Raw genomic sequence first — 13,531 nt, forward strand, 5'->3', positions numbered from 1 at the left:
TCACAGAGATATGTTGCAAAGGGAAGCAGAATGCACGCAGCTCTCTGCCCGATGAGTGGATACTCCCTCTCCACTCCAAACCAGAATTCACTCAGTCTGAGCCTTAAACCTCAGTCTCAGGGTGGAGTCAGATGTCATCTCAATAAACTGGTCCTCCTCAGCAGAGCTAAAATCAGCAGGTGCTGCAGGCAGAATATAAATAAATGAGCTTACTTGTCATTGCATAATAAACACAAATCTGTTTGCCAACAATCCATTCCAGTTAGTTGGTAGCAAACATCATAAATAAAATGTCAAAATACCAACCTGCTGCATTGAATGGATCCATAACCCAGGCATACTGAGCACTGTTGTTTGGGAAGTATTTTGAAACAATCCTCTCAGGGAAGAGATGTGCTGCTTAATACATGGGATCACTGTGGTGGCTCCAGAATCAGTGGTTTCAGCAACTTCACTCAGGTTCTCAAAGACATCTATGTTTGGCTGATCGAGGCGCCTGCCCCATACCTCGAGCTTTCGGGAGAATGCTGTGACCTTGTCTGCCAGGTGAGGTAGGTGCTTGTCTTTGCCTTGAAGCTGAAGATTTAATTCATTCAGCTTGCCAAACACATCGCTGAGGTAGGCCAGTTTAAGCAGAAATTGTTCATCACAGAACTTGCTTGCAGCCTCATACATGTGCTCCTCCTCCAAGAACATCCGAATCTCTGCCCTGAGCTCAAAGACACGCGACAGCACTTTACCCCGGGAGAGCCACCTTGCTTCACTGTGAAACAGCACAGATGTGTGATCAGCTCCCATTTCCTCACAAAGTGCGGAGAACAGTCGCGCTTTCAGGGGTCGGATTTTGATAAAATTCACCACGCTCACAACTTCTGTCAAAACCTCATTTAGTTCAGGGCTGAGCTGTCTTGACGCGAGCGCTTCCCTGTGAATAACACAGTGCGTCCAGTGCGCATCTGGCGCAACCCTCTTTATTAGCGCCTGCAGCCCGTTTCTTGACCCTGCCATTGTCTGTGCGCCATCAGAGCAAAAGCCCACACAGTTTTCCCATTTAAGATGGTGTTCTTTGAGGTAACTGTCCATGATCTTAAACAGCTCATCAGCTGTGGCTCTATTTTTTTATGTATTTGCAAAAGAGCAACTCCTCGCACAGTGACTCGCAATTCACAAAGCGCACGTACGAGATGAACAGGCAGTCTTTAGGCAAATGTTGAGTTCCTTTCGTTTGAACTTCTCCAACATTTAATCTGGTGAATGTATCTTTCAAAAAGCTTATTGTAAAAAAAATTATAAAGATAGGCATAAAAGGGAAATATTTCCTCCCGTTTGGCGCGCCCCACCTGTCACGTCTCTATTCCCCACCAGTAGGGCGCGCCCCACACTTTGAGAACCGCGGAGTTAGCCTGTTGTGCACATAAACAGCACTGCATTATGGGAAATAAGAAGTATGTTTTTAAAATGTTAAATGTTACATTATTTCACTCTTTTTTTTTAACAAACCTGCTTCCTCTGTACATATATGTAGAATCCCAGCCTCTGTAACCTCTGGTGTAGTTAGCTTATAGACTGTTAGCACCGTCAGTGTGCTCAGTATGTGTGTGAGTGACTCCCCCCTCAGTGAGCTGAACAACTCATACTTACTTGGCAGGGGAGACACCATGATCAAGAAGATGGTTCTCCCAAGGTGAGGCTCAGCCATTGCACTGAGGCTGTTCTGACCTTTGTGAATTCCCCAAATGTGGGAATGTCTACTGTTTAATTTCTGGTAGTGGGGGACTGCGTTCGCGCTCTCCCCTGATAAACTTGTTCAAAGAAAAATATAAATTCTGAGAGCTTAAGGTAGAAACAGTTACATGGAACAGTTTTTCACATCAGTTTACATCGGTTCAATCTTGATTCTTTACTTGTTTTATTTTGTTCACAACAGATATTAATTGTTGGGGAGACTGGAGCAGGGAAAAGCTCCAGTGGAAACAGCATCCTGGGAAGAGATGAATTCACTGCGGAGATCAGTCAGTCCTCAGGGAACACAGAAGCTCCACTCTGCTTTGGGATTTTAGCTTTTAACTGCAGAACTGTTCATATACAAGCTGAACCAGAGGAAAGTGGAGTTGAAAGATGAGACTATTGTGCGAATTAGTTCTTCACGTATGTTTTTAAAATGTGTTCAACTGTCGACAGCCGGCTTTATCACTTTATGTTTATGCATTTAGCTTTTATCCAAAGCAACTTACAAATGAGGATATAACGATGCAGCTAACAGCAAAGCTAACAATAAGCTACATAGAAGGAACACCATTAGCCAGGCTCTGTCAGAGGTGACAGTGTAGAAATGGAGTGCAGGCATAGAGGGAAGCACAGTTTAAGTGGCAGATTAAATTTATACACCTGAACAGGGACTTGAACCCTGGATCCTCAAATTAGATGTCTGATGCTCTGCCGACTGAGCTGAAGCAGGGGAGCAGTAGTCTGTATTTGAGGCGGAAGAAGAGGGAAAAGGGGGAAGACATTTTGAGAAAATGAGTGGAAAAAATGGAAGGAACTTGTAGTTATTTGTGTTTCTGCTGTCCATTTCAAGTAAAAGCACACAGTCTGGTGTATTCATTTGAGAAATCTAAGCTAACTTGACACTGCTATAGAATAGTGCAGGAGGCTCTCAATCCAAAGGTTGCCGGTTTGATTCCACCATTGGACATGAGACAAACTTTTACCAAGTGTTATCAAATGTAATTTTTAAATTTCTGAATTGAGTACTGCAACAATGTAGTCGTCTTCTATGAATGAGTTGAAAAAACTGAAGACACTCACTGAAATGTAACAAATTTATTACTAATTTCACACACACACAAACACTCAGAAACACATGTGAAATTAAACCTGAAGCAATAAAAACAGGAATAAATTAAATTCAAAATAGAAAAAAAAAGATATATAACATAAATAAAGTAAAAGCAATAAATGAACAAATATAGAAAATAATTAAATTTAGGAAACATTACAACAAGAGCAACAAGAGTACAATAATAACAATAAAATAGAATGAATAAAGAAATGATAAATACCAAAATAAAATACATACAATAAATAAACAAAAAATGGAAAATATTTAAAGTTATTAATTTCTTTCTTTATTAAGTAATTTAGAACAAGAAACAATATAAAATAGAATAAAAAGATAACTAAAACAAAACAAAATAAATACAATAAATTAACAAAAGAAACTAATTAGAACAGTAAATTAAGACATTTTTTTTCTTTTAAAACTATTTACATGCATATTGACATGTAAAGAATGATCTGAAACACTTTTTTTTCCCTCCCTCTTTCTCCTCATCTCCTGCATCCATTCTTCCAGAGACATTCTGTTATTTTTGGGACAGTATATATTCCCATAATACTGCCCATGACCATTTTCTTTTATGCGCGGCAGGTGGCACTGACGGCATTAGTTTTCTTCCACTGTGCGGGTGCACTTACGCTCTCCGGGTTGGCGGAGGTGAGGGCAGGGGACCAGACGGCACAATCTGTTTGTTTCCAGTTGGGATGACAAACACAACTGGCACAATGAAGGGGCTTAAAAGTACAGGAGCTGGAGGTGGTGGCTGACTGAACACCTGCCTCTGAGCTGCTGACTTCTGCTTATCCACTGCCTGTCCAGCTGTACTCTGGGGAGTCAGGCAGGTTGACCCCTTGCAGCAGAATGCTACTGTCCTGCCTCTTCAGCCTCTTATTGCGCCACTGAGTCAGTGTTGTTTGATTGCACTACTCTGCAGTTGTTTGATCAAGTGTTTCCCAGGATTTTAGGAGACTGTGGTGGGAGAGTCTCTGACCCTCGGGGGTTTTAATGTGTGTGTACGTTTTTAAGCCTGATGGATCACACTTAAGTGCATTTTGAGACCATGGATATAAATTGCTGTATATGAACATACGTTGATAAATAAGAACTTACAAAGGCATATCAGAAGTATTTTAAATTTAATTCAGAATAAAACAATACCAAAAACTAACTCAGTTGCTGAAGTTTATTAGGGAGGTCTGATTTCACCTAAAAATGAAGATAACTGCAATTAATCAAAAGAATGAAAGCAGGAGGTGCCTTTGGAACACACATTTTGTACCCTAGTCTGGTTATGTATCCAGTTCCCTGTAAATGGATTAAATATTAGGCACACCACTCAATGTAGGTGGAGAGCAGTTTAAGTGGTAGATGACTGTGAGACAAAATGCATTTTAATGTGGAGATATTTTTATTGCAGCCCAGCGTCCTACTCGGATAGCAAGGAAACATGAATCGAAGTTTAATTTTGGTTAACTCCGTCAATCAATTTCCACCGGTTGAGTCAACATTCATTTTGCGATTGAAATGTCAGCGACGTCTTCGATTGAAAATTAAACGTCTATTCAGTGTTGATTTCTCAACGTTGGATGCTGAACCTGTTCTATATTTCTGCCGGATGCCGGAGCACAACGCAGCAACACTGCACAGAGCAGCTCGCGCGGGACAGGAAGTCGTGCGCAGAAACAAAATAAAACACCCCGTTCATTTTCAAAATAATAATAATAAATAATTTTCTGTGGTAACTTGCCCTTACTTCAGGAGTCACCATAATGGTCCTTCAAAAAGCCTCAGAATGCCCCATTTTTACCTCAAATTTCAAAAGCTCTGCAGCGCCCTCAAGGTTTTTTAAGATTTCTGACACATCTGAAAACATGATGTTGAAATGGAGTATTGTTTTCATTTCTATCAGTTTAGTATTTGACTGTGTTTATAGATTCAAGAGTTTTATTTGTCACATACATAATCATACATAGTACAATGTGCAGTGACATTTTCTTTTTACCTGCTACCAAGAATTAAGGATAAGAATTTAAATATAAATATGTCGAATAAAAAAAAAACGTGGCAAAATAAGTCTAAGAAAATAAGAAAAATGCTTCAGTAAAAATGTGTTGAGTGTAGGGTATTAAAATATAAGTGTAAAAATGTACAATATTAACAATATTATTGACGTTAGCATTAAGGTTTTTTATATTCTTCACTAAAGGGAAAACAGGACAGGGAGGAAAAGGCTGAGCCAAACCAAGCTCATCTTTGGGCCAAGCGGCAAGAAGAGGAGCAGTGATAGAGGGAGAGCAGGTACTATAAAAGGAAGAGACTATGCCAGACCTGTGTATGTTTTAAAAGTCAGATGTATAATGCAGGATAATTGAAGTATTGTGTAAGATTATAATAGAAATATGTTCAAAAGCTGGTTTTCCTTAACAAGAGTGAACAGATTAGGCACTATCATCAACATGATAGTGTAATAGGGCTTGGGTATCTATTTTAAATACTGAAGGAAATATGAAGCATTTGTATATATTATCCCTCTGTCCCAGGACAGTTCATTCCTTTTTATTCCTAATCCATGACTTGATGAAATTCATTCTCCAGTTTTACATTGTAACTCATTTGCAAATCATTTAGGATGAGGCTGATGTTCTCTGATAACAAACAAAACAAATAAACCTAAAAGTCATTATGATGTTGTTTTTGTTCCTTTAGAACTCTGAAAATGGCCAGATTTAAATAACCGAATTTAAAAAATTTCCAGGGGAGCCCCCGAACCCAACTAGAAGTTCTGACTCATGACCTCAGTATTTTTTGGGCCTCTGCATCTAAAACCTCACTCAGGTAAAAGAATCAAAGTGTCATCAGCAACATTTACTAACACTTCCACCAGTAAAAGTATTTATTCTGCAGAGCAGCTCTCAGTGTTTGCTGTTAGATATAAAGTTGCCTGTTTGACAGTTTAAAGTGGCTGCACGTGCACTTTTTCTATCTGGCCTCAGTAAATCTCTGTAATTTATTCATTTGTGTTTGTAAAACATTGGAAACTTTATTTCTGAGCCCACATCAGTGGGTTCTGGTTGTTAACACGTAGATGAGGAGACAGTTCAGTGTGTGAGGATAAAAGCAGAGGAGAACCTGGGACACCTGAGCAGATCTGGGATCATAATGAATCTGCAGACTGCAGGAAGATCTGTTAACAGTCTGCAGACTAACGTGAGACAATAATATTTGTGTGTGTTTGGTATCCAGAAGAATTGAGACAGATGAAGTCACTGTGAGCTGAGCAGTGCTGGAAGATGATATGACAGAGTGACCTAAATGAGGTTTATGTGTGCGCTCATTTCCAGTCTTTGACAAAGATTGAAAAGTGAATTTATTTGAGTGATTTCCTTCCTGATGTGAAGTATGTCAAGAAGCTGTCCGTGTTGAGTGAGCAGCAGCGCCTCCTGCAGGTGTAAAAAGCGTACAGCACCTGGTATTCCCAGGCGGTCTCCCATCCAAGTACTAATCAGGCCCGACCCTGCTTAGCTTCCGAGATCGGACGAGATCGGGCGTGTTCAGGGTGGTATGGCCGTAAGCGAGAGAATCAGTCACAAATCAGCTTTTTATAGATGCTGAACCAACATCTATTACTGTGTTCTGACTTCTTCAATATTAATGTAACTGTTTAAAAATGAGCAATTTGTGATGATTTCATCTAACTAAGCAGCCTCGGTCTCTCTGTGTGACGCTGAACACAAAACTACACACAGGGAACAGAAGAGGTCGACAGACACTAAGTTATCTGAGAGTCTCACTTTCAGCTGCAGAGAACCAACACAAGAGAAGAACATGTGCAGGATCAGCATCAGCCTCTCAAGCCAATTACGTGAAAGAATAAAATAAACATGTGGTTCCTGCAGTTATATAATATATATTTGTTACAGTGACTCAAACAGGCCTAACGTTAGCCTGTTCGGGCCATGGTTAAAGCGAGTTTGGGCGGTTTCCCACCATAGTCCTGTGATTTTCTTAAAACCTTTTTACAGTTCCAAAGCCTAATTACTTTGAAAGTCCCACATTTGAAATGTTGTAGCACGAGTTTTCCGTTTTCACCAAGTTGACAGGATGGCATTTTGGCCGGACTTTCAAATTTGCAACGTGGAAATAAGGTTTTTTCAGTGAACGCAGCTTTAATGTGTCTGACGCAGAGAGGAGGATAAATGAGCTTCATAATGCACTGGCGCTGTCTTTCCTTTGAGAAATGGTGAAGTTTTTTTTTTTGTTATTTTGAATACAGTGTGGGTGAAGGAAAAATATGTCACGATATGAAATAATAATGAAAGCGACAGTTGTTTATGAGTACATTAAACGTCAGGGCTGCAGCCATAGTTAAATTTCCATGGAGCAGGGGAGTCGTTTGCTCCGTGTTCATTTGACTCAGTCTGAGTCTGCAGAGAAGCTGCGGCTGCGCACCGGTCTGTAGCCCCACAGAGTGCAGGGATGAACGGCTCCTCTCCTGGTGGTCCTTCTCCCTCTATGATAAACTGTAAGTCACGTATAATGGGCCTGTGACCAAAATGAGTGAGAAATCTGCTCATTCTTTATTTTGAAAGGATAAAAAAGGGGAAACCCCTCTTAATCTCCAGGTTTACTGCAGGACCAAACATGTGTTTCAGTGTCAGATGTTGGGAATTTGTTTGACTTGTGTAAATCGCTCAGGAAGCATGACAACAGCCAACCAGCTGGGAAATGCTTGCTATCCAAATCTTGCATCCTTCTCTGGGTTCCCTTGTTCATGTTGTAACTTCTCTTCATTTGAAGGTGACTCAAATATAAACACAGATTATCCCAACATTTCACACACATGGACTTTAAGAAAATGTGTTCATTGTCAGAGCTTCTTGTGCCATGATAGTTAATGTTAATGTCATTTTTTCAGTTCCCTCAAGTACTTCAAACACAGTCGGACTTTGGTCACTTTTTGAGGTCTAAGTTGTTTTCCAATGTGCAATTTTACTGTCAAAAGTATTTTTAAACCTCTGATTTTTTTAAAAGAAATCTGTCACAATTTAAGTTTTGATTCTTGTCTTGTTTCGTCATTTCCTGTTTTATTTTGAAATCACTAACGTCCCTCTCCTTTCAGGTACCTTGCCCTTCCTCCTGTGTCTGCGTCTGATTGTCTTCCCTGATTCCAAAGTGTTTCCAGCTGTTCTCCTTGGCTCCTCTTGTGCTCTAATAGTCTGTGTCTCCCTTGTCTTGTGCCAGTGTGTTGTTTCCACCATGAGCCTCACCCTCGCCTCTTTGTTCCACAGCCACAGCTTCCTTCAGCCTGCGGTCGAGCGTATCCTTTGTTGTAATTTATTCTTTATCCATAGCTTTAGTTTTATTACGCTCAGTTTCACAGCCTGGTTTTGTTCCTCTTTTTTTTTTGGAGGGATCTTTGTTGTAATCTTTTAATCATCTCCGTTAGCGGAGCTTTTGCGTTGGTTAATTGTTTTAGTTTCATAGCCCTCCGTTAGTGGAGTGATTTTGTGTTTTGCTCTTGGAGGATCTTTGCGCCGCCGTTATAGGTGTGCTGATAGATAACTGTTAAGGTTTCATAGTGCCTCTGTTTCTGAGAGAGCTTCTTTTGTTTAAGTCCGCCTCGTTAGGAGAGCTGCGAGTTTCTTATCTTTAATAGCTCTTTGTTTTCCTCCTGGAGTGGAGAGGCTTTTGGTTTGATCATTTTCACAGCTGCACTCTCCTCCTCCATAGTTATTGAGGAGAGTGCTCAGGAGTTTCACAGCCCCTTTCTTTTCTCTGTGAGGAGATCATCAACCTGTTGTTTATATAAATAAAGTCTTGACTTTGAACTCGACCCTGTGTCCTGAGGCCTCGACTAAATCTTCAGACATATTTTTATTTTGTCTATATTTAAGTTTTAGACTAATCGACGAGCAAATTGTTGGTCAGGAACATCCCTCGTGGGTCCAACTCGCCTCAGCTGAACTCAGATGGATCGTCCCAAGAAATCTACAGTACATCCGATGTGATAGAAGTACAGCCTACAACCCCTGTAGAGCTTCTGTTGCTGCTCTCTGTCACAGCTGTGGATTGTTTCTCCAGTCAGTAACTTGTTTGCTGCTCTGTCAGATAATGCAGCGACACGTGTTTCCTACAGACTGTCACAGACATTTTTGTGCTGTAGCTTTTGAATGCTGCTTTATCTACAGCTTAATTTAACTTAAAGCAGCACTTTGCTGCTTGTTTCCTCCTCTCTCCCCCTGCTTTTTCTGCCTCTGCTTTTATAAAAGTGCTGCTCTGTTCTGTTAATAAACCCTTTCAGTTTACAGCCTCTGAGGCTGTTTTTACTTCTCAGACCATCCTGAAAAGGATCATGAGGCCGATGCCAGATAGTGAGGATGAGCACAGCAGCCTGGAGGAGACGTGCAGCTCAGGCTTTCTGAGAGACCACACTGAAAATGCTCAGATTGTAAATGTTCTCTCAGAGAAACAGACCTGAACAATGTACATCTCCTAAAGCTGCTGCTGATTCTTCACACTGACTCAATATTTATGAAACCTGGTGGTGGAAAATCTACCCGGTAACATGATGGAAACATTGTTTTATTTTACCGCAGAAAGACCAGTTTCTTTTTACAGGTGAAGCAGAGATTCTTTGATCTTTGGGTAAACTTGAGAAAGTTCTGCTGTTCAGCATCTTATTGGCAGCTTTAAATACTTCTGACTGTGTCTCTGTGGGCTCCTCTCAGGAACTGCACCAACTCCTGAAGCTGTGGACAGGTTGGAGTATACCTCCCCAGCACCTGTATGCAGGAGTTCCTCCTGAAATGACCACGCCTGTAGCCTCAGCCTGCAGGACCTGCTGAAACTGCCTCTGAAGAGCCAAAGCTAGCAGACATTCAGAGAAAAGCTCCAAGCGTCTGTTAGAAGTACAGACTTTGGCTTTGGAATGATCTGATGTGAATAATGTGAGAAACTGAGCGTCTTTAAGTTGAACATTTCAAAGTTGTAGCAGTTAGTCTGTTCCTCTGTTTCATGCTGCTCATTGAAGGCTGTGGAGCAGTGAGCCATGTTAAGGCTTTACCTCATTAACTGGAAGTGTGTGAGGTTGGTAACAGTTCAGGAGAACTGAGAACAAACATTTCAGTCTGAAGTTTTATTTACAAATGTTAAAGTTTGGTTAATAAAGACGATTGAACATGAAGTGTTTGGTGCACTTTTCCATCCAGCAGTGTGTGAACGTTGGTGAACTCGTCCAGTTCTGCTGTGGCTGCATCAGCTGCTGTGGTGCGGCTGCATAGATGTGGAGTGCATCCATGAAGGGAACATCGGGGTCAGGTGACCTGGCCATGTTCTCGCTCAGGTGTCCTTCAAGCTGCACTTGGGCTCCTTCAACTCGGTCCGTTTCACCTCCGAGGTCATCAGAGCCGTGTGGTCCATCCCAGTCAGTCCCACAGTCTGCCTCCACCTGAACACAAATAAAACACCATCACAGTTTTAAGCTTATTCAATAGTTTGTAGGCTTTCTGGAGACTTAAACAAAAGCTTTGGCATCTTCAGATGTTTCACTGAAACATTTTCAGTTGCAGTTTTAAACTGAAGCTATGAAATCAGTTCTCCTCAGTATAAATATTAAGTTCTGTAATCTAGCCAAATCATTTTAGGCCTTTTAAATGTATCATTTAAATAATGGCTCCTGATATGATGCACTCAGCTGTTTTAACACACCTGATCAGGATCCTGAAGGTGTGTGAATGATGTCCAAAGCTGGTGGGGAGACTGGCTGCCTGCTGCTCTCAGGCCGTGATGCTTCCAAGCATCCATGAAGAAGGCAAGTTGCCTCTGCAGCTGAGGCAGAAAAGCCCAGTGGAGAGCAAAGAGATGACTCATCATCAGGGGTCAAAAGCCCTTCTCTCTCCAGGCTGAGAAACAGAGTATGGAATGGGTCAAGGACTGGAATGGAAACATCTGTCCATCAGCGTTCTATCCTGGAAGAACAAGAGACATGATTCAGAGAAACATTCCAAGCAGGAAGAGAAGATGTTTCTGCTCTGAATTAGAACTTCTAGCTGCTGGATGTTATGACTCTACAATGAGGAAACTGATGCTCATAAGTTCAGTGATGGCTTTAGAAATGTGTGTCCAGCCTAATCTGGTCTTGGTGGAGCACTCGCCTGAAAAACTAAGTCTGAAAAGGTTTGATGCTGCTGCAAATACAAACAGTTCCAACACAAGAAATAAGAAGAAGGAAAACATGTCTGAAGGTCTTTCCCCCTCAAATATACTTTACATTTAGGAAATGTGAAAAAACAACAGGCTCTGAAGCAGATGACAGATGTCATTCATGCTTTGTTCAGTGTTTTCTGTCAGTAATGGAGGACAAAGCAGAGTTTGTGAATGAGGCCAGTGAGAGTCCTGCAGAGGAACAGCAGGATGAACGTTGGGGAATAATAACACTCGTTATGTGCTCTCCTGCAGAGCTTTTCTCATAATACATCACTATGGAAACCTCACCGTTGGTTATGGAAACTCCTTCCTGTAACGTGTGAGTCTGGGTTCTCTCCTCGCTGTTCCACCATGAAATGGGCGACCTCAGTATTCTCAGCAGCCTGTCAGAGCACACAGCTGATGGCAAACCAGACGTGTTGATGGCACCAAGGAAGCTCTCCAGCACTGGAGATGCTCCATTGTTTGTTGCAGCAGACAGATGAACAGTTAAACGGCTGAAGCATCTATTCCAGCGTGAAGGACAAAGAAAAAGAAGATATAATGCATCAGATCTAAATCTGAAGAAGGTTCATTCACAGCTTCTTTGACACAAAGCAGAGAGACTGCACTGATGCAGCTTACAGAGGACTTTCACATAAGGATCCACTTCATATCAGACTCACTTTGCAGCAGCAGTCCCCTGGCATGAAGGAATGATTTCATCATTCTGTGTCCTGTGTTTGGGGGACTTAGTTGGATTTCTGCAAAGACGGCATCCAGCTCTGCGTCACTCAGTCAGAACAACATGTCCGACCTAAACCCCAGGAACTCCACCCGGGGAGTCTTAAGGTCGCTCAGGTTAGAATTCCACACTAAGACAGACGTGATTTCATGTAGATCTCATGGACAGACATCGCTGCCAAACATTCCCACAATGCACTTGGGCCTAACAGGTCTGGCAGTCTTTCCCAGCAGTGGATCCACTGACCTGTATGAACTGCCTTTCTGAGCTAAAATCATCAACTGGTTCACAGCTACGAGCCCTTAACTCACTGAACAAACTACAGCTGCAGCAGTGTTGTTCAGGCTGTTCACAGCAGAGTTAAACTGCAGTTTAACTCACTGATGACAAGGTCTTCTCCTCCTGCATGATCCCATGAAGATAAACTCCTCTGACACACTGATCCACCTCCACACCTTCAGCACCACATTCACTGAAGAACCTCTGCATCCTGCACTCTGCTCAGTTCATTCCTCTGTATCTTTATAGAAAGTGTCTTTCTGTCTGAGAAACACTCAGTGTTGAGCAGAAAGTTCACTCTGCACATACCTGCCTCTTTCATTCAGAAACACATTTTCAGCTTCATGGATTCATGGAGGGATGCACAGATATATCGTCCTAACATCGGTATCAGCCAATACTCAGCTTGTTATCTGCAATCGAGGAATCAGCAGAAAGGATAACATGAACCGATGGCATTGACTGATGTTGAGCTGGTGTTGCAGGAGCTTTGCCCTGAAACTGACCGGCTTGGCCTACAGTTGCAGATTCAGCAAATATCCAGTAGATGGAAGCTTAACTCCACAGCAGGCAATCTATTCTTCACAAGAACATTTTGTTTGGGTATACAAGTACTGAAGTCATTGAGTAGGTAAGAGTTTAACTTTTGAAACTGTGACTCCATTCTTCACCCTGGGCTGGGACTCCTGCCCCTGGAAATCTCCTTGACGACACCTCCTCCTGAATCTGATGAATAGCACCAGAAGTCATCTGGGACCTGGCTTGGCACCTCCTTCCACCACAGGCGCAACTGCCTCGGCCGCCGGATTAGTGGCACAATGTTCAAGGAACTTAGCTTTCAGAGCAGCCCCCAGGCCAGCGAAGAAGCGTCGAAACTTCTCCTCTCTTTGTGCCACATCTCCATAGTCGGGAAATGCCTCCACGACCAGCAAAAACGCAGACTTGCTCAAACAGGTTGGAGGAATCCTCGCGAGCTCACTGGAGTAGTCGCCGCCATCTCCCGTCCCTCCAGCCAAGGAAACTCCGGCTTCCGTCACCAGCAAAAGGAGCGGGTAGATCCACCAAACAGAGACCAACTGAACTTGACAGGGTCATGTCTCCACGCGGGGGGCAACACCCATTCCGAAATACCGCCATTCCGACATGCAAACGTCCCACCATTCCGACAAGGCTTTCAGTTTAAGGAAATGTGCGTTACTCAACAGGCGAGTCCCTTCTTTCTGTTCATGCAATTTATATGTTTAACACATGTTTACAGATAATTAAAAACACAAAGTCTCGGCAACTGGAGGAGGAGAAGCAGACCGCGGTGGTTTTCAATCACACACTCCAATGCCACTTGTTTCAACTTCCGAAAATTTAATCCAGGAAAAAAAGGCTTACAAATATGGACCGAAACGGCTCCATAACACGCACAAGAATCCAAAAGAAACGAAAGTTAACTAAAAGAAAGCAAATACGCAGCATGAAGTGGTCAAAATTGG

General features: G+C 42.2%; 1 protein-coding gene and 2 non-coding genes across 3 annotated transcripts in view; 1 reads left to right on the forward strand and 2 right to left on the reverse strand.

Annotated features, from left to right (window-relative positions):
- LOC140291809 (NLR family CARD domain-containing protein 3-like) overlaps positions 1-13,531 on the reverse strand; it is a 562,338-nt gene that overhangs the window by 66,787 nt on the left and 482,020 nt on the right. The gene's annotated exons all lie outside the window — the stretch shown is intronic.
- LOC140297497 (U1 spliceosomal RNA) lies at positions 1,634-1,797 on the forward strand. Its single transcript, XR_011913226.1, has one exon. It is a non-coding gene; the product is annotated as a U1 spliceosomal RNA (small nuclear RNA).
- On the reverse strand, positions 6,294-6,412 carry LOC140270225 (5S ribosomal RNA). Its single transcript, XR_011907695.1, has one exon. It is a non-coding gene; the product is annotated as a 5S ribosomal RNA (ribosomal RNA).

Source organism: Leuresthes tenuis, unplaced genomic scaffold (assembly GCF_036924035.1).
Source record: "Leuresthes tenuis unplaced genomic scaffold, fLeuTen1.0.hap1 SCAF_1, whole genome shotgun sequence".
Classification (NCBI taxonomy): domain Eukaryota; kingdom Metazoa; phylum Chordata; class Actinopteri; order Atheriniformes; family Atherinopsidae; genus Leuresthes; species Leuresthes tenuis.